At 41.9% G+C, this 20,887-nt stretch overlaps 1 long non-coding RNA gene across 1 annotated transcript; it reads right to left on the bottom strand.

Moving 5' to 3' along the window:
• Positions 1-12,286: 12,286 nt before the first annotated feature.
• Positions 12,287-18,336, bottom strand: LOC309366774. Its single transcript, XR_014166867.1, has 3 exons — positions 18,255-18,336; positions 16,083-16,245; positions 12,287-12,718 (listed from the first exon to the last, which is right to left on the bottom strand). It is a non-coding gene; the product is annotated as an uncharacterized lncRNA (long non-coding RNA).
• Positions 18,337-20,887: the final 2,551 nt, after the last annotated feature.

Below are 20,887 nucleotides of genomic sequence, written 5' to 3'. Positions count from 1 at the left end.
TCGGGCTTGATGCTTTCAAGAGGTGGCCGTGGGGCAGACTTGAGATCCAGCAGTGCCTAGCTCAGTCCCCACCCCTGGAATCAACATTTTTTCCCCTCCCTCTCCCATGCCACTAGAACTCATAGAATTGTAGAGTTGGAAGGGATCCTGAGGATCCTCTAGTCCAACCACCTGCAATGCAGGAATCTGTCCCATATGGGAACTGAACTTGCAACCTTCGCATTATCAGCACCACACTCTGACCAACTGAGCTATCAAACTGGCAGATTTTTATTTTATGGTGTAAGCACTGATTATTGGGGAAACAGTAAGTAGGCCACGATTAGTCTTGAGCCACAAGGTCTAATACTCAACTAAATATTGCACCAATTCTTGAGCAGCTGATTTTATTTCATCATTTAATGGAAAGAATACAGAAGATGAGCAATATGAACAACATGTTGAGAGATCAAGAAGCTTGGCCTTTGGCATCTAATGCCAGTGGAGGGAGCCCTGATGCCAGCAGATGCCCCTTCCTAGCTTCCTGTATAAATATTAAATATCCGTACAGAGATCACTGTCAGAGTTAAGCAATCGCAGACAGTGATAATTAGATCTCCCATCTCCTACATTACTGGAGTTTCCCACACCACTACCACAGAACTCCCAAGGGGAGGCAAAAGTCCAGATGGAAATGTGACATACACGAGCCATCTTCCTGCCAGTGTGCTGGCTAGGATTCTGCACAAAGAAGCACAGCTACCATTTACCCTTTACACAAGCACAAGCCTGTCTGAATCAACCTTGTGCTAGTCAAAGAAGGTCTGGCTGTAACTGATGAGTTCCAAGTATTGTTCACATGGGTTTGTTCTTCAATCAAATGAATTGTTAAGACATGTTCTAGCATCACATGTCCCGGTATCAGGTTCTGGCTAAAGGCCAGGCTTTGGCCATACACTGACAAAGTGTAATTTCATTGGGGTGCTAACAACATATTTTATTTAGGCATTTTTGTACTGCTTTATTTGTTTCCATGAAAGGCCATCATAAAAAGGAGCATAATAAAAACATAAAGCATAGCAATAGACAGCATTGGTTGCCATCTGTCTCAGGAGGCAATGGAGGAGTGAGTCTTTGGGGTGAGGTCAAGCATCATAATAACAGCCCCCTTCTTTTAATAGGGCATGGATTATTTAATGGCCAAAGGCCTGAGTATAGAGGTATGCTTTTGCCTGGCACCTAAAAACATGTAATGATGGCACCAGGAGAGTCCCTCTGGGGAGAGCATTCCACAGACAGGGAATTATGACAGAAAAAGTTCATTCTTGTGTTGTCACCCTCTGAACCTCTCAGGGAGTGGGGACATAGAAAAAGGCCTATGATTACAAGCGCAGGGTCTGGGTTGGTTGATATGAGAAAAGGCAGTCCTTAAGGTATTGAGGTCCTGAGCCATGTAATGCACATTTATAATGCACATGTGACCTCAAAGGAAAACTTACATTTTGGCGCCACAAGTAACTCCAAAGTTATGTCTAAGATATTCTTTGTTGAAACAAAATCACGAGGTCGTGCTCACTTCGGCAGCACATATACAAAATCAGAGGTTGTCAATAACCATTAGGTATGCAGCCAACTCCCCAGTTGCACACAGTTGAGGCATAAGTGACACCTGGAGCGGTATTATGCTCATCCTGCTGAACACAACCCCTGCACAAATGGGGAGTTGCCTGTAGTTAAACCATATTAGGCAATTTCTGCCTTTAAATTTGTATAATTTTCCAATTGTGTTTGCAAAGTATGGTATTTAGAACTAAAAGCTTCAACCTGATGGGGCTCTGGGAACTACCTGATATTCAAATTAATAATAATAATACAATTGGTATCAGTTTAATTAATAAGCACACTATAGAGCTGCAACTACAATGTAGAGCTGTAATGTTTGCAAAAACCTAGCAGTGATACTTGGAAAGCATAGTAGAATAGTGGTTGTGGACAATCTGTATTTCTTGTCAAAGTTCAACAAGATGCACTGGTATAAACAGCCTTCACAATTTTTTCACATGGAAATCAGGCCTTTGGGAAGGATAAGAAGGACTGCAGCCTTATGCATACTTCTGAGAACAGATCCCACCAAATTCTTCTGAGTAAACTTGCATAGCATTGCACTGTAAAAGTGTGTGGGGGGGGGACTTTCAGATTCACTTATGGCCTTGTAAGAAGAAAGCTGTGTCCCTTTCCATTATTATACATTAATCAGCTCTGCCTGCTCTCTAGACTAGAACAGACTTACCATTAAAATGAGACAACCGAAGGCAACCTTTACCATAACTCATCATTTTAAAATATAACAGTGGCAAGTTAGAACACAGAGTTCTTGGTCTTTGTTCACACAGGTGCTTTGGGGAGAGACATTGAAAAATGACTTTAAATGCACAACATTGTGCTATTTAAAGCTGGGAATTAAAAACCAGTGAGCATTGCAGCAATTTTTCCATTGTTAATCTTGCCCGATGGAAGATGCTATGGATTGGTTTTTTGCTTTAAGCTCCTATCATGTGCCATTTAACCTGGCAGCAAGCCCCCATTGTACTTAGCGGAACTTACTTCTGAATAGACATGGGCAGGACTGCACTGTTAATGAATTTTATGTAGTGCTTTGAAAATGTTTCTGTGTCTGGACATTTATTATTTTTTTAGCCATACCAGTCTCTCAGGAAATTTGTCTCCCAATTCTAAGCCAGCCAAGAAAGTGGATCAGCCACTCAGTCCGATGAACACTGATTTTACAAGCTTCCTAAAAATACTATCACCTTCAGAGCACTATCACAAGGCATGAAACACTCCTTCCCAAGTACTAAGTCCTAAATTCAGAAGACTCTTGTCTTCTGTGCTGACATTTCCTCTTTCTGCCTCTCTTGCATAGAGCTTCATTGACCCATCTGCTCCCAAAGTCCTTACCCCTTCTTACAACCCTTTTACTTGACTAGATTTTCCCCTCCCAAATGTATCCTTCATGAAAGGAACAAAATGGTTTCTCATCTTTATTACTTTGTTGATCTGGTTTGTTGTCTAACCATAGTTGAGTCACTGCTCTTGAAGATATGGTGCCTCCCTGCTTGAGACTTCAGGGAGTACTATAAACACACAGTATATAATTCAAAGAGATGGGATGAACAAACAATGCAGGCTCCTTTATGAGCAGGCTTAGAACTGCTTAAGATGCCTAAGGAAATCTTACTATTAAGAAAGGTTTGATGATGCGGCCTGAAAATGCTGTGTGAAAGATCTGTTGAGAGTCAGTAGAGTCTTGGTATACAAATGTCAGGGAAGACAACAAAGAGAGGCTAAGACTATGTGGCTAGCTTTAGCAATCACTACTTCATAGCTATGTTTTGAGATATCAGCAAGTTACCTTCAGGAAAAATAAATATTGGTAAAGTTTGAGGTGTGAAGATTACTTTGTTGGTATTTTCAAAATAGACATTGATTCAAACATTAAAATCAATACAAACTTATACCACTAATTCATTAGCATCACATCTATTCAACTCAGAGTACATCCACTGAAATCAATGGACCTAACTTAGTCATGTTTATTTTTTATTATTTTTCTCTCCCTCCCCCCCCGGCATGTTTATTAATTACAGTGGGTCTACTCTGTGTAAAACATAGTTGAATACCAACCTAGTTATTTTCTGTAAGCCATTCTTGTACCACTCAACTGTGATCAAGTAACAGAACCCAAGATGGGCCTCTGCAAATAAGAAATGGCTCTTTAGCAGCTCAGATTTCTATTGCCAACACTGCAAGAACAAGCAGGTGCATGTGTTTGGGTTGCATGTTCCCCTTCTATTTTGCATGTAATAAAATGAAGCTGTTTTGGACAAACCACAGTTTCCAGTTATGAAGACAAGAAACTGTAGCTTGTTCTAATCTCAGCTCAAATAAACCCATTTTCAGCTGTGGTTTCAGATCCTGATTTGTTAACCAACAAAGAAAAACAAATCCACTTCTCATATTCAGATATAGCACTGTGGTTTGTTTGTTTTTAAAAGTCATCAGAAGCCTTAAGCTTCCTTATCTTGAGAGGAGACTGTGCGAGTCTAAGATTTGCACTTGCTCATCCCTGTATTGTAATCCTAAACAATGCTTTATAATCAATGACAACTGCATGGTGGATACGGCTTTTAGTGGCAACTAACCAGATGGTTACCGTATATACTATCCTCTATTATCAGAAACAACATGCCTCCGAATACCAGTTGCTGGCGTACAAGAATGGGAGAGGGCTGTTGCCTGATTATGGTCTTCCCATAGGTGCTTGGTTGGCTACTGTGTGAAACAAGTTCTGATCAGCAGGGCTCTTTTAATGTCTGGATCAAGCCGTTGCATTTATGTAGGAGAAAGTAGAAGAGCTACAAACAGGGACCAAGGTTCAAATCCCCACAGCCATGAAGCTCATTGGGTAACATTAGACATGTTACAATCTCTCAGCTTAACCCACCTCACAGGGTTGTTGTGAGAACAGTATGGAGAGGGAGAGAACAATGTACTCTACCATGAAGAAGTGTACTTTTCCTTGGAAGAAAGGTGGGATTTTAAAAAGTTTTTTTTAAAAAAAGTAAGTAAAAAGTCACCATCTACAAATTAACTATTTCAATTTAATTATATTTTAATGTTCAACAGGACTATTCCAGAGTATGTGGTATGTAGTGAGAAACCTCAGACAATTCAGTATATATAGTATATTAAATGTTCCCTTACAGCACCCCTATACCAGGTAGATTTTATGTAAAAGTTAAAGGCAGAGGAGGAACTTACTAAATGCCAAGGATGTTTGTTTAAGATCCGAAGCATAAATTTCCTCTGTGGGTCATTTATTTATGGGTAACTTATAACCTTTGCTTGATCATTTGTTTGCTAGAGATAACCATGCACATCCTGGATTCATCTGGGAAATCTTTTCTAGCTAGTAGGTCTAAAGGGTCAAAATATGCCTTGTGAAATTCACCATGATTCCCCATTGCAAGTTGGAGGTACCCAAAGGTGAATTTGGCTTCAAGAGTCTGGTTTACAATAACATTGGCCATCATTGCACTTGCATGTTGCAGCTAGGGGTAAGGCCTAGCATCTGAACACCCATGATCACCAGAGCCTTGACACCAACATCTTAAACCCAGTTCTGTGTGCCATCGAAGGAACTCAAGAGCCTGATGAATCTTAGGCCCAAAGTAGACAAGACACAGGATTCCATGCCTCTTTTCTGCGACGGACTTTTGCTTTGAAATGAAAAGCATCCTTGGAAGGCTGCAACCAGGAGTTGAAGAACAGATGGAGGAGTTACTTAACCCTCCGGCAACTTGTCCACCTGCGATTACCCTCTAGCTGTTTTCTTACCAACAGCAAAATGGTGGTGATTTTGAGTAGACAAATGGTAGGAAGGGATAGAGTTAAGCAGAAGCTGCAAGTCTTCCTCATCCACCACTACTCTTCTTTCAGGTGCTACTTTTCATTCTTTTAAAAAAGGTGGTAAGAGACAGGTAACTCTTTTCACATATATTTTGGCTATTGCTTACAAAAATGGCTAGCTTTTGAACTTTGAAGCTCATAGGAACCCCAGGCATTAATCTTCCAAGAGTTTTCCCACATACCAACCATTTACTTCATGAAGCTTTGGTGAAGGGTGATAGCATACAGGTATAAGGTAAAAGGTAAAGGTACCCCTGCCCGTACGGGCCAGGCTTGACAGACTCTGGGGTTGTGCGCCCATCTCACTCAAGAGGCCGGGGGCCAGCGCTGTCCGGAGACACTTCCGGGTCACGTGGCCAGCGTGACATCGCTGCTCTGGCGAGCCAGAGCCGCACACGGAAACGCCGTTTACCTTCCTGCTGGTAACAGTGGTTTCCTGTTTTTGTACATTTGAGAGGATCTGGTGGCTTAAATGGCACAGAGATGGTAAAACAACTCATCTACCACCCAGGTAGATGTTTGGAGTAATCAAGAAGTTACAGGGGGGAAAAACAGTCTCCTTTTCCTCTGTTTTCCTCTCTTCAGTCAAATATTGCTTATCTGTTCTGGTTATGGAAATTTGTTGGGGAGATCAAGCTACTCATCTGCCCTCCAGCAAAGCAGTCACAAAATGCTTCACACTTTTAATAAAGGATCTAGGTTCCTAAGGAAAAATGTTCACTGCATGTTATCTTTTTTTAAAAAAGAAAGAAAAAAGAGTAGTTATTTTCCAGGTGTGGGCACTTCAGTGAGGTAGTTTGGGGCAAACAAAGGAAAGGAAGGAATAGCTTCTCACCTCCACCTCTGGCTACTTTCCATTTTAAGATGTTGGAAGGAAAGAGACAAATCATCTCAAATTCAGCTCTAAGCTGCATGCAAATGAATGCTGAGGAGGCAGTAGGAGACATTCATTCAGCTGAACTTTGTGATGGAAAGAGAGATCCACAGCTGGGAATGCCTCCCCATCATGTGGGTCAACCATCTGTGCTTGGCAGATAAGCCTCCCTGTGAAGAGGTTGTGCTTGGCTAATTGTGGAGAATGCACAGGAGATGCAGGAGGAGCGGGTGGCTCTTAAAGTTGCTTGCAGGGCAGAAAGTCTGGAGAAATGAGTGTAAAGGCTGGTTCTAATTTAAGAAAATTTTAAAGGGGGCACGTGTGCTATGATGCCCTTCAGCATACTTGGAACGTAGCAGGGCAAATCTAGGGGTCATCAGATGAGCTCTAGTGTGCATCTGTCCATGAGTCATTTGTTCCACTGCAGACAGAGGCAGCCTGTGTCATGACAGGAGTAACACTTGTATGCATTTTATCCATCCCACATTACTCTTGTATAAAAAGAGGCAGGAAGTTTTCTTGCGGCACTTCCCACACCTAGCAGTATATTACATGCAAGCAGAAGAGAAGGGGGGAAAGAACACCTGTTTTTATATAATGCACGTATGTGTTTACTGGGGAACATCTGAGTTCCCATAAATACCAAGAGCTTGGTATTTATAGCATGGTGGCTATTGGTTAAACTACATGTTACACACAAATCTGTATGGTAGAGATGGGTGTCATTTAAAAAAAAATAAAAGATCTATGGAGGTGGCAACTGAGAGCAGAGAAGTGATTGGGAGAAGGTATGTTTCATCCTTCCCCCCCCCTACCATTTTCCTGCTCCAGTTGCCCCCAAATGAATTTTCTTTCTCCATCCTCGAGTTTAAGATATATGCTTATAAGGGCTGAAGGGATAAAGCTGAGTTCAAGATTCACAAGTGAAAATTTAGCACATCTGGAAAATACAATCCCCACAAGGTACAATGCTCCCCATTTTTAATGAGTTGAAGAAAATGAAAGAAGAGCTTGTGTTCACCAGGCAACAAGAAGTTTAGTTTTTAAGAGCTCAGAAACACCTTGTCAGACTCAGAAGAGTACTTCCTGGCTGATCTGCAATGAATCATCACTGTTTATAGGGCTCCAGCATGCGGTAAGCCCTGAGGCAATCTGGCTGGAAAGGATGTGAATGAGATAATTATGTTGCCTGTCTACTTGAGGAACACCTGCTTTTCAAAGGTATTTCTATTGTTGAAGAAAAGAATTTGCATGTGGGTATAGCAACACCACACATTTAAACTCTGTAAATTATAATTATGTGTCTAGCAGAACATTCTCAGCACTGAAACTGAGCCACACGTCCTAGGATTCTTTGGAGGAAAGCATAGACAGTTTAAGCTAGTTTTAAAAATAAGCGTAGGTTGTAGGTCTTGCCATATAAAGAGTTCCCATATTTGATGTTCACTTGTTTCCCCAATTGTATATTTCTGCCTAGGATACAGTAGAAAAAAGAAAAAGAAAACAAAGTACAGTGGTACCTCGGGTTACAAACTCTTCAGGTTACATATGCTTCAGGTTACAGACTCCACTAACCCAGAAATAGTGCTTCAGGTTAAGAACTTTGCTTCAGGATGAGAACAGAAATCATGCTCCGGCGACACGGCAGCAGCAGGAGGCCCCATTAGCTAAAGTGGTGCTTCAGGTTAAGAACAGTTTCAGGTTAAGAACGGACCTACGGAACGAATTAAGTACTTAACCTGAGGTATCACTGTATTGTTTCTCATCATTTTGATGACTTGAATGGATATCATTCAGGTAAAAAAGGGTGTGGAAACCCAGTTGCCTCACAGGTACTATTTACTTCATGTTAGAACATAAGAGCGTGCTGGATCAGGCCAAAGGCCCATCTTGTCCAGCTTCCTGTTTTCCCAGTGGCTAAGTGACTAGATGTACAATATGAATCAGTAAGGTGTCAATTACACCTTATATGTTTTCAGGTCCCTTTCTTGGGGAGGGAAGTTGCATCACTGAGAAGCTTTCCTGACTCTACAGTGTAATCTGGCCTGCAAGGCTGTTTTTCCTATAGCCAAGCTTATCTGTCCTATGCCTGACATCATCTAGGACATCAGGTGTGGGGCAGGCAAAGCTGGGGCTCTCTGATGAAATGGGGAAAACAGCCATTGACAGCATTCATGCCTTTGTCTCGTCCTCTTTTAAAGCCAAGTTGGTAGCCATCACTGGCTCCTGTGAGAGCAAGTTCCATAGATTAACCACAGTGTGTGAGGACCAGTGCGGTGTAGTGGTTAAGAGCGGTAGATTCGTAGTCTGGGGAGCCGGGTTCGCGTCTCCGCTCCTCCGCCTGCAGCTGCTGGGTGACCTTGGGCCAGTCACACTTCTCTGAAGTCTCTCAGCCTCACTCACCTCACAGAGTGTTTGTTGTGGGGGAGGAAGGGAAAGGAGAATGTTAGCCGCTTTGAGACTCCTTCAGGTAGTGACAAAGTGGGATATCAAATCCAGACTCCTCTTCTTCTATGTGAAGAACTTTATTTTCTCTGTCTGGAATCTTCCAGTGTACAAGTTCATTGAATAGCCTTGTATTATGTTTGAGGATGAAAAAAACCCTATCTTTATCCACATCCTCCACATCTCTATCATGTCCCCGCTGTAACTCACTTTTATTCTAAATTAAAACATCCCCAAAATTGTTGCCTTTCTTCATAACCTCTTGATCATTTGGTTTGACCTTTACCTTTTCCAATTCTACAATATCCTTTCTGAGACAGGTGACCAGAACGGTACATAAAAATGAACACACAGAGACACACAAAGACTGAACAGAGAGGTAGAACCTATTGCCCTTTCACAGCAACTGCACACTGGATCAACACCATCCTTGAGCTGTCTGCTAGGACCCCAAGGTCAGTCAATGTCAGTTCAGATCATACGTGTGTGTGTGATAATATAATTTTTTTTGTCCAATGTGCCTCGGTGGTGATCAGCAGGGGTGCTCACCTGACCTCTCATCACCGGCTTACTGGGATGGGGAGGTACAAGGCGGGAGGTCAGTCGGTGTGGTGCAAACACAATAGCAGAGCCATTTCACTGCTCCCATTGGTGCGTTTGTACCACACCATCCTCACTGCCATTTCACCCCTCCTAGGAAGGTGCAGTGACTGCAGTTGCAGAAGGTCAGATAAGCACTGCTGACTACTACTGGTGTACACTTGCTGACGTTGAACAGCATCTGCTGTTTTACTGCCCATTTATGCAGCCTGGAGAGAGATTTAATATTTTGTTGGAAGCTGCCCAGAGTGGCTGGAGAAACCCAGTCAGATGGGCAGGGTAACAACAACAACAACAACAACAACAGTAATATATCATTATCATTATCATTATCATTATTTATTATTAAGCTTTTGCCACTTCTTATGTGTTTCAACTTCTCTGAACAGCTGGGCTTAATCAGCAAACTTGTCTACATTACTGCTCATTCCTAACTCCATATCATTTATGAATATGCTAAAAAGTACATGTCCCCAAGCCAATCCTTGAAGGGCTCCACTTTCTTCATCTCTCAGTTGCAGCCCCCACCCCACCATGACACAAATCTATTCCAAACCTTGGGGAAGTTTTGAAAGCAGTTTCTAATGCAGCATGATTCTATTATTATTTTTGATGCTATGCAGAATTGCCTGTTGGAAGGGAGATGAATAAAGTCAAAGGCAGAGATGGCTCTGCACATGCCTTAGGCCCACCCAAAGGCTCAGAACACACTTTACAGTGGGCCTCCATACAGTGGCCAGTATGTTTTAAGATCAGGGTGCAGAAGGCTCTATTAACATGAAATCTATGCGAATATGATTTTTTCCATGAATACATTTTAAGGGAAGGCAAAATTATATTGTAATAAATGTCTTTCAAAGTATATTCTGGGCATGAAAATGACTGTGTCTTCCCTTATATCCGTGTTCCTTTTGTGTGATTTTATGCCCAAAGCAATAAAGTGAAACTCCAAACATTGCTGCTGCATCAATATATACTGCCCATGGAGAAAAGCAAGAAGCCAGTGAATTGCAGTAGGTTTGGCAGGGGTGGGGTGGGGGGGTAGGGGAGTAGGGATGAGGGAGGCTGACAGTAGTGATTAAAGAAACAAGTTTCTTACAAGCAGACATTCATGTTGCTAAAGGATGTTCATAAATTGTTTCCATGTAACTGAGCAAGTAGGAGACTCTGGAGACAGCAAGAAACAAGAATCCAGGCGATGCAGATATTGTCACTCACACCGCCAGCATCTTTGTGCTTAGTAATAGGGCTATTGGGATAAAATATAATGCACCATTATTGTTCCTGGCTAGCTGAAAGTATTTAGCAGAGCTAGAAGGAACGGATCAGCATTTTATCAAGGGTACAAGCAGTACCTGCTGGGGTGAGGGGAGTGTTCAAATGCAAGGCACTGCAGCATGTTCTAATTGTAATGTCAAGACAAGTATACTTTTAGGCAATGGGAAAGTGGAACATTCTGTCCTCTTTTGTACATCACAAATGTTCTTATCTGCAGCCTTGCAGGAGTATTAAAAAAAGAAGAAGTTTGTGACAAATACCATGCCCCTCTCCCCAACTCAAGAAACATTTTCTTCTGTTTGTAAGGGAATTAGCAGAACTACTTCCTCAACAACTTATCATGACCAATGGCCAAATTCTTTGTCAGGCAAAAGAAGATTAATGGTTGTTTGATGTTCCTCGATGGCTAGTGAATGTCTCTTTAGGAGAGGTGATTGTCACAAGATGGTTTCTTGATATGGAGGCCTCTCTGGAATGTTCTGAACACAGGAAGCTATTAGCTTTCAGAAGATCCCATGTCATGTTTAGGGCAGGTCCATTTCTTGAACCAGACCATGATCCCAGAATGCTATGGGCTAAACACAGAGACCAGGCCATCTTGGAACATACAGTAGGCAGATGTGGCGTGGTAGGGGATTATGGAAGGAAGGACCTCAGTTTGCATATAGCTGTAAGCCTGCTGTCTGAAAAGCAGTCTTGAATCTAGGTTTTTATTTTGAAGAGTCTCAGGCCTCTCAGGACAACACCTCTGACTGAGGGAAGAGCTTTGTGTTTGGGAGAGAGAAAAGCAATGAATGGAAGCAGTAGCTTTGGAAAAGACCCTTTAAGGGCTGCCTCTCTGAGGTAGCCTGCAGGACAGTGGAATAGCTGCCTGTAGTAAACAGAAATTCTCAAGATAACAAACTGTGCCACATTTAAGATCTGCTCTGCATTGATGGGTAAATGTGTGTGTCCTTGATGGGTAAATGTGTGTGTCCTTGTGTATCATTAGAGGATACTTTGTGGAGTGTATTGTTATGAGTTTGGGCAGGGGCATACCTAGGGACCCTCGCACCCTTGGCAAGGAGCTGTATCAGTGCCCCCGCCCACCAAAAAATTACTTTACCACAATAGCCACATTATCTGTCTAAAAATTACTGCTAAAATGAAATTAACTACTCTTGGTTTATATGGGAATGCTTTAATTTCATCAATTAAATGCTCCAAGTAATTTAATGGAGCAAATAATAAAGTACACAACTCAGTTATGCACTATAAGCAGTAGATCAATGTACACTATATGCATAAATCAGTAATATCCTATAATACATTGACTTACCTTAACCCTGGATTACTAACCCTGACTAAAACTTATATTACTAACTCATCATATTCTTTTATGACCTTTTTTTAAATACTTATTTTCCTGTTCCTATTTATTTTGAAAAAATTACATGATCTACTTTGGCATAGTATGGAGATGCAGGATTAAAAGAAACATCTGGTCTAATGTGTTTAAACAGTATTTTATTACTTATAAATCTATGTGTATGAACAAGTTAAAATTTCACTTTTCTTGCTTTGACTGAAGCAAATTTGCTATGGCATCTACAATAATCTGTGAAACCACTTCATGTTTGATTGATAATAAGGCAAGGCTGGTCAATCTTTCTTGGTTCACAGTACAACAGAGACTTTATCAACTTGAGCTTGCTAAAGCTGCGTTCGCAAGATGCCACAGTCATTGGTAAGGTTACATAAACTCGAAGTGCAGTCTTGATGTTTGGCTAAATTTCATCCAGAGAGTACTCTTATATACACTTGTTTGATGCAACTCAGTATTCTTCCCCATCTTTGAAGAAGGCAGAACAAAATGTGAAGTCTATTTGTCTGATCAAATCTTGTGCTCCAAAAGCTGTTCCATTGCTACAATTTCTGTGATCTGCCATGTCATGCAGTACTGAAAAAACACAATTTACTGACTTTCAAAAAGCACTAATTGCTCTCTGTTTGCATGACCACCTCGTATCACTGTGACCTTTTAAAGAAACTCCAAGTGTGTCCATTAAAACTCGCTATTTTCCTGTGGAACCACTGAAAAAAATTGAAGAGTTGTTGTACAGTTCCAAAAAAATTACAATCATTGCTCAAACATTTGCAGCCTGGTATCCAACAAGATTTAAACTGTGGGCAGCACAGGGTATGTATCTCACCAAATCATAAACCTGAGATAATCTTGCTTGTTTGCCATTGTATTTTCCAGCCATGCTGCTGCCATTATCATACGCTTGACTATGGCAGCCATTAATTTTCAAACCATCTGCCTGCAGTTTTAATAAATTATCATTTGAAATGCCCTTTCCTGTTTTTTCATTGGCGTTTACAAAATCATAACCATATAACTTGGCTCATCTGCTCCATCTAAGTACTATTTGGGGTGCAGTTGAAGATGATAGAAAAATATTTTGCTGCTTTAATTTTTCCCAATATCTCTCATCCTTTGCTTTCCCTGCTATCAACTCATTTTCATATTTATTTTTTTTGGTGGGGGATAACACAGAACTTATTTACTTGCATTCACATAGGTCATGTGAGCTGCTAGCTGAGGTCTTATCAATTCCAAGGTACTGAGGAACAGTGCTTTGTTTTCTGGGGGGACGCATACCCCTAAAGATTTTGTGAATCTAAGTTTGGCCTCATTGCGGCGCAGTTTTTTAACAGGAATAGGAAAATGAGAGTACCCCTAAACATTTTTTTTTGGGGGGGGGAACATTGCTGAGGAATATACCAGGCTCCCATGAAATTTTCCTCCAATTGCCTCAATGAAGTACCAAGTTGTCTTGGGCACAAAAAATGATAACATTGACAGCAACTTTTAGAATGTTTTGCCATTTCTCAGTCTCTTCTTAAAGGCTGTTTTTAGCATCCAGAGTTTTACCAATTCTTAATCTTTCAAAGTCTTTCCACGTTGTCTATCAATGTCTGTGATGAGATGCATTTTAATGAATTTGTACAGAGGGATTCAAGTTTTTCCAATACTGAAAACCCTTCTCAAAGTCAGAAAATGTTGTGAGTTTTGGTCTCTTGAAGAAAAACAAAACACAATGGGAAACAAAAAAAGGGAGCATTTTTAGATTGGCTAAACTCGGATTGAACATTCAGTGCAGGAATACACATTTCCCCCAGAGCTGCACCCATTACAAACAATGCTACAGATTTCCTTCAGATGGCTGTATACTGCGCAGTCTAGGCAATGCCACTGGGGAAGATAGTAGTCACAGCCACAGAGAGACTGGGTATGTATTGAACAGTGCCAGGAACAGGGAAGACAGAGGAGAGACGATGTCACTCAGAAGGATCATAGATCCAGAATAAGAGCAATCAGCAAAACAGATTGCCAGCCCCCTGCAAAGTGGAAATGATCCCCAAAAGAGGGACTTCAACCCTGCTGCTTCATGTTCCTTCATGGCAGTGAAGGTTTACTATAAGGAAAGAGCCACAGGTGACTGACCTCTGTCCCTACATACTAGAAAAAGAACCCAGAAATGAGACTTATAAGGGCACAGTGGTATTTAGCAAACTGGTACCTCTGTGTGGAAAGCTTTGTCCTGTCTTGTACAGGACTGCCAAGTGATGCCAAGTTAGCTGCTAAATCTAGAGAGATGACAGGATGTCTGACAGACCTTAGACCAGGCATAGGCAAACTCGGCCCTCCAGATATTTTGGGACTACAGCTCCCATGAACCCTAGCTAACAGGACCAGTGGTCAGGGATGATGGGAACTGTAGTCCCAGAACATCTGGAGGGCTGAGTTTGCCTATGCCTGCCTTAAACCTTGAAGAATTCTTAAACTGTGCTTTAGATTTTGATTATATAAGGCTGAAAGCCTGCATTCAATTGTGGCTGTTGGAATAATTTGATATGAAGGGCTGAAGTTGCTTATATGTGGGGAGGAAAGGCAGCGTTTTTATTCCCTGTGTTGCTTGTTTTATTTTTCCATTCGTTTTTCCTGGCAAGTGTTGGTTTGGGGATAAAATATTTTGCAAGGTGTAGAAATCTTTAGTTTTATCCATGATGAAGCAGAGGAAGCTGTCTTATGCTGAGTCAGGTCCACTAGTCCATCAAGTAGTGCAATATTGTAAAGTAGTGCCACATGCACTGGCAGTGGATCTCCAGGGTCCCAATAGGGAACACTCCCAACACCAGGGGAGGAATTAAAACATCACACTGGAAATTGCTATATTTTTTTGCTGAAGAGCTTTCCTTGTGGCAATGAGCTTTCCTTAAGCGAACGACAGACATTTCTTCTGTAGATATTGTATCAGCCTCTTTTTCTTTTATATATTTTTTCTTTTCTCGCCCCCACATGTGTCTCAAAGTATTTTTATCCCTCTCCTGTAAATTATTCTCCCTTCACATTCAGCTCATACTTATTCTCCTCACCACCACTATGCCAGTTTCTTTCCTCACTCCCTCCTACATTCACTTCTTTCTCCTACAACAGCTTTCCCCCTTATTCCTTTTTCAATTCCGTGTCTGTTTGGTTTGTTGCTGCCAAATTCCATACATTTAAGAATCTTAGAATTGGATGGGACAATGACCATCATCTAGTCCCAACCCCCTTCAATGCAGGGATCTTTCATCTAACCTGAACCCACAACCCTGAGATTAAAAGAGTCTCATGCTCTACAGACTGAGCTATCCCTCACCTTTTATTTCGCTTTCTAGTTTCCTCCATCACCTCATCCAGCCATTTCCCCTCAGAGGAGGGACACACACAAAGTCAAAACTCGTTGTCCCCCAGCCACTGTTACTTAGCATGGGAGAAGTTGCTGGCGCTGGCGTTGGTCTAGCTAAAGGGCTATAGAGTAGTGAGGGGGCAAGTGACAGGCAGCTGAGGAGGCCTTGAGCAAGATGTGGCGTTGAGGCCCACCTGAAAGTGGACCAAGGACCACTGGAAGGCCGCACTCTTTGAGAAACACTGTTCTAGACCAAAAGTATCATCAATGGCAAAAGTGAACAGGGAGTGGAGTCAGGGTCAAATTTTGCACAGCTAAGAAAGAAAGAAAGAAAGAAAGAAAGAAAGAAAGAAGGATTCATTTTTATTACAGAGTTCCTGCTTAATATCTGGAAATGTTATCTCCTTGTATCACTTATGGTCAATCTGAAAAACTTCCCCAAAGTTTTGGCATTTCACCAATATTCTAATTCCTGGTTGTGCTCGTTAGCACTAAATAAAACTGGAGTAGGTTAAGTGTCTCAGTGAAGGCGCTTGCTGAGAAAGGAAGGTGGTGTCAAAAATGTTGACACGATTTTGTAAAAAGATGCCAGGCATTTAGCAGATTCTGTAATTGGTAGCTCTCTTAGGCTTACATGCAACAACCCGCACACAGAAAGAGGATACTTGCAAAACAGTAAAGACCTAATGGGAAAGAATTTTCAAACCACCTAATAATACCTTTTCTGTTTCCCTGAAATGACAGGCAGGAAGATTGCAGAACATGCCCTGCTATTGATTCAGCTTCTCCTGTGTTGTCAGACTTGATTATCTCAATTTCTCCCAAGGTTTGACTTGATGGAGAAGGAATTTGGCTCATTAATACACCTCTTTCAATCAGGCACTGTGGGGAGCAGGTGGAGAACAGCAAAATCAGCAACACCCAAATGCGGGAGAACTCCGTGTGGTTCTAGAACTAAAATCAAAAAGGTTTATCCATGGAGATGGAGCGCTGCAGCTAATCCAGTGGTGGACTATTAAATAAGTCTGGATAAGGGGGGAAAGTGAGGCTTTCCTTCCATCAGGCTTTGAGATAAAGTCAGGACAGCACGCTGCAGCCTGTCCTTTCTGTGGGCTACACCCTTTATTTAAGCCAGTGACGCTGAAATGTCCTTCATCTCAGGTAAGCTGGGTGTGGTAGATAGAATACTGGCAAGCTTCCATTCACTGCAGCCTTTAAGCAGGGAGAGAACTATGAGTGATCTTGCCTTATTGACATGCCTCATCCTCATAGTCATCAGCAACCTCCCCTTTAATTTTTCAGGCCATCAGAACAGGATGAAATCAGGCAGGAGAAATTCACAATTCCTGAGGCCCTTCCTCCTATAAAGATAGATGTCCATGGTCCACTGGCTATAGTAATGAATGAAGAGTTTACACGCTGTATGAAAACAACATAAAAGTCACTGTTCTCTCTTCTTGCAAGCATGCTGCCAAGTTAACACCACAGATACTTCGTTGTCATCATGAGTGGTATAGTTGTAGACCAATCCAGGTGTGTGAAAATCAGTCTGTCCATCAGTCAACCTCCTTATTATGGTCAATCATTAGTATTAAAGAGAAAACAAACTTTGCAGAAATATGTAAAATAATACCAAACCAAACAAAATGGAGAACCGCGAAAATGAAATTGGTAGGGACTGTATTGTGTTATAAAACACCAGGCATGGAAAACAAAATTATAACTCTGCCAAAATCAGTCCCTGGTGAGCTTTACATGCAGCAACACAATATTTAGCCACACTGGAAAATGTGGATGCATTCTGATTTAAAAAGAATTTTTTAAAAGCACAAAATGCACCATATTGTCCTGAGAATCTCTGTGAAAAGAGCTCAGTAAAAATCTCAGTAAATATCACAATAAAAGGAGAAAAACATAAGAAAATGAGGTATCAGTTCTACCTTTCCAGATTTGCAGGGACATGTGGAAAGAAGAGATGTCATAAGGCTCCCCCGCCAATTTTCCTCAAATGCTGCAGTCAGTCTAGGCAAGCGTGTGATTGATGCAGTACTAGTGCAATAACCTTGCGTTCTCCTAAGATGTTGTCAAACATCTTTTCTAGGCACATTTGTATACATTTTCATGGTGCATGGCAGCTTAGATGGTCAGATCACTAGTAATCAAATGGGACAGATTCTATAGAGCAAGGGAGATGATCATAATCGTAATATGGCTTATTAGAAACAGCCGAAGCTGCCGTAGACCAAGTCCACTGGTTCACCCAGCTCTGTAGTTGTGTACTCTTGACTGGCAGTGGTTTTCGACAGTTTCACGCAGGAGTCCTTTTTAGGCTTACCTGGAGATGCTGGCGAGACCTTTTGCATGTAAAGCATGCAATGCATTCTAATTGTAACCTCCTCCCTTTTCATATCCCCTTACCCCTCCTGCTGGTCCCTTTGGCTCAACTTGAAACCACCAACATTTTTTGTACATTATACAGGGCAGCTCAAGTCAGGGGCGAGTATTGCGTAACCCGCCGTTCTGCCTTTTTGAGCCAGATGATTATTTGATATCTGCTCAGCCAAATCTTGTCACACTGAGTTAGTAGATTTCCTCTCCTAACAAGGCAGAGGCAAGTCACAATGGCGGCAGATCCTTGCACTGAAAATGTGCCTTCCCTAATCATGTAGAAAGACGAGGCTTCCAGTGTTAACTGAAAAATGAGGGGTTCAGAAGCCATGGGAGTAGCCGGGGGGGAGGGGAAGCAGGAGGGCAGCAGCCCCCACATCAAGTAAATCAATAAAAAATACTTAACTAACTGAGGTTCTGACCCCCCACAACATGAAGCCTTCCCCCCTCCCAACATAAAGCCTGGCTATGTCCATGGAACACTTTCTTCTGAAGCTGCTTACCTTTCCAACTACTGCCCCTCTCTCCAAGCACTTTTCTCCAGTCCAGCACTGGAGGAGGGAAGCTCCTGGTGCATGGGCAACTCCATGAGGAAGGGGGCAGGGCACCTGTTCCAGAACCGAGCTACCTGTGACGTGATCGGTCAGTTCCCAGAAGCCACGCCTATTGCTCAGTTGGGTTGCCAGTTGTTTCACTAGAATGTGCCACAACATCATCAAAGTGACCTCAGCAAGCGTTTCAATTTCAAATATTCTGATCACTTCTACTCTTAGCTAAGTAATTATGTTTATTTACCTGATTTACGGGGTGGCTGCCTCCCTGCCCTCGGGCCATGCCCATGCCCAGTGCTAGTGTATGTTGTGGGGCGGGCAAGCAGGCAGACTTAAGAAACTGCAGCGGGACGGCTCTGTACTCCTCACCTGTGTGACTCATTTGCTTAAAAATATGTACCCACTTTCTTTATGGCTGGGAGAAATCTGTGCTTAAAAATGTGGATCACCTGCCCTCTAGTTTAGCCTTGAGAATGCTCTGAAATGCAGTCTGATTTTCACATTTGGTACCTTAGTTCAATAAAAAACCATTAAATCTCTCTCTCTGTGTGTGTGTGGATTCAGGTGGAAATGGGAAGAAAGCAAACTGTTATTATAATTTTCCTGACTGTAACCTTGTCCTTTATGCATTCTAGCTATTGAATGATTATTTATTCCTATGGCAAAACTCTTTAACACTGAAATACTGCTAGGCAGAAAATGGAATTGATGGGAGCTGTACAAAGAACTGCTTTGCACTGGCTGGTGAGTGGAGGTGGAGGCTTGGCTTAGGAGTCTGCACTATGTGAATGCAATGATCTGGCTTTTCAGTGTGAAAAATTGGGTAATTCGACAATGGAGCGAGTGGGAAGCTTCTGGCTAGGTCATTCTGACTTGCAGTGACCCTTATCTTCCATGAGGGCAGTATGAGGAGAGGTGGAAAGATAATTAATACAGACCTGCTGAGGGTTTCTTTCTTTCATCCATTAATGCTTTGCAGCCTGCAGAGATGAAATGACCCAGGTGTCACTTGCCTGAGCCTTTGAGGACAGAGTTGATGTTCCAAATGAATGTTTAATTATCTGGATATAAATTTAATTGACATAAGCTTAAGCAGCCCTGATGTTGTGAAAAAGACTTAATAAAAATTAATCTTGCAGCAGCCTCACTTGCTCACATGTTGCCTAAACAGTTACCCGGCTCAAAGTGGTAATACAAACTTGTATGTTAAAATGAGCTGTTTAGAAAAGTGATGTTCTTTGGGGCCAGACTGCTAGTTACACATTGCACTTTTTGGGCCCGATTTATTTGTTATTGAAAAGATACCTTGGGGACTACCATAGAGAATACCAAAAGAGAGACTGTATAATCCTCTCCTTTACTGCTAGTAGTCTGCTCAAAGTTATCCCTCAAGCTGTTTCTCCACTCCCTTGGCAAAAGACACGGAGACCACACAAGCTGCCTTCTGTTCATACACAAAATATGCCCTTTTGACAGGATTTGAAGAATTTGTAAGCGGAAAGAACTATTAGGAAAAGTGTTTCCAAGATATTTCCTTCTGCAGAGGAAATATTTGGGGTCGTTAAGAGTCAAGATGGCTTCAGTATTGCTCTCCTATACTATTTCAAACATGTGGTTTATGTATGTGTTTTTCCCTTGTGCACTCATGAACTCATGAACATTCATTTTATTTATGACCTTAGATGTCTTATAACAATTCCCCTCTCTGGGGCTATAATTTTAACTAAAATTCCCCCCCCCCCCACTAAACAACCTGGTATCCACCCTTCCTTAGTATAAAACAAGAGAAATAGGCAAGGGTAATGGACAAATGGCTTCTGTAAGAGTTGGCTGTTGTAAGTGAATCTGATACTGTCAATCCACATGGGAACTGTGCCAATCTCTTTCGTGATTGCTAACAGCCAAATGGGCTAGCAGGACCACCGTAACTGGAACAGGAAATGTGACACGCAATCAGTAGCTTAAACTTCAAAGCTCTGTGCTAGTAGGTATCTTTTGTACAAGGTACTTCCTATTTGGTATTAATGTTGGCTGGGGGAAGCACTCTGTGACACATTGCTTCATCTCATAGCTTATTCAATATTTAAATTAAAAACTTAGTTAGAACCGAACCTGGATTTCCTCTTTGTTAGCTTCTATATATTTTTACAAAAGTTGGGTGCCACCTCCACTCTCAGCTGAGCAATAGAAAGATCACAAGGGGTTCCAGGCACTCACCCAGCGTGTGTGTTCCTTAAGAATTGAGACATGGTGGAGACTGTCATTGCTTTAAGAAACATGGTTCATCCACCTATTTACGCCCTCAGTCTGCATGGAGGGAGTCCAGACCTTACAGCATGGTCATTTCAAGAGGGGCTTGTCCCCCACAGCAGTGCAGCCAGCCCTCAGCCAACCTGCCCAAGATGGATCTCTGTCTTTCTTCTTCCTTCTTTTTCTAAGAACACCCTGCTAAAAACTCTCTTTTCCTGTCACCTCACACCTAGTTACCCTGGCAACCTTCTAAACCCCAGTCTCTGTTAACACCTCAGGGCAAGGAGGGAGGACAGTTCTATTGCATTGCCAATGGCTCTCAGTGGCCCTGTATT

Source organism: Podarcis melisellensis (assembly GCF_964234715.1).
Source record: "Podarcis melisellensis genome assembly, chromosome: 3".
NCBI classification, from domain to species: domain Eukaryota; kingdom Metazoa; phylum Chordata; class Lepidosauria; order Squamata; family Lacertidae; genus Podarcis; species Podarcis melisellensis.
The sequence above is the reverse complement of the archived record's forward strand: the minus strand, read 5'-3'. Positions and strand labels throughout refer to the sequence as shown.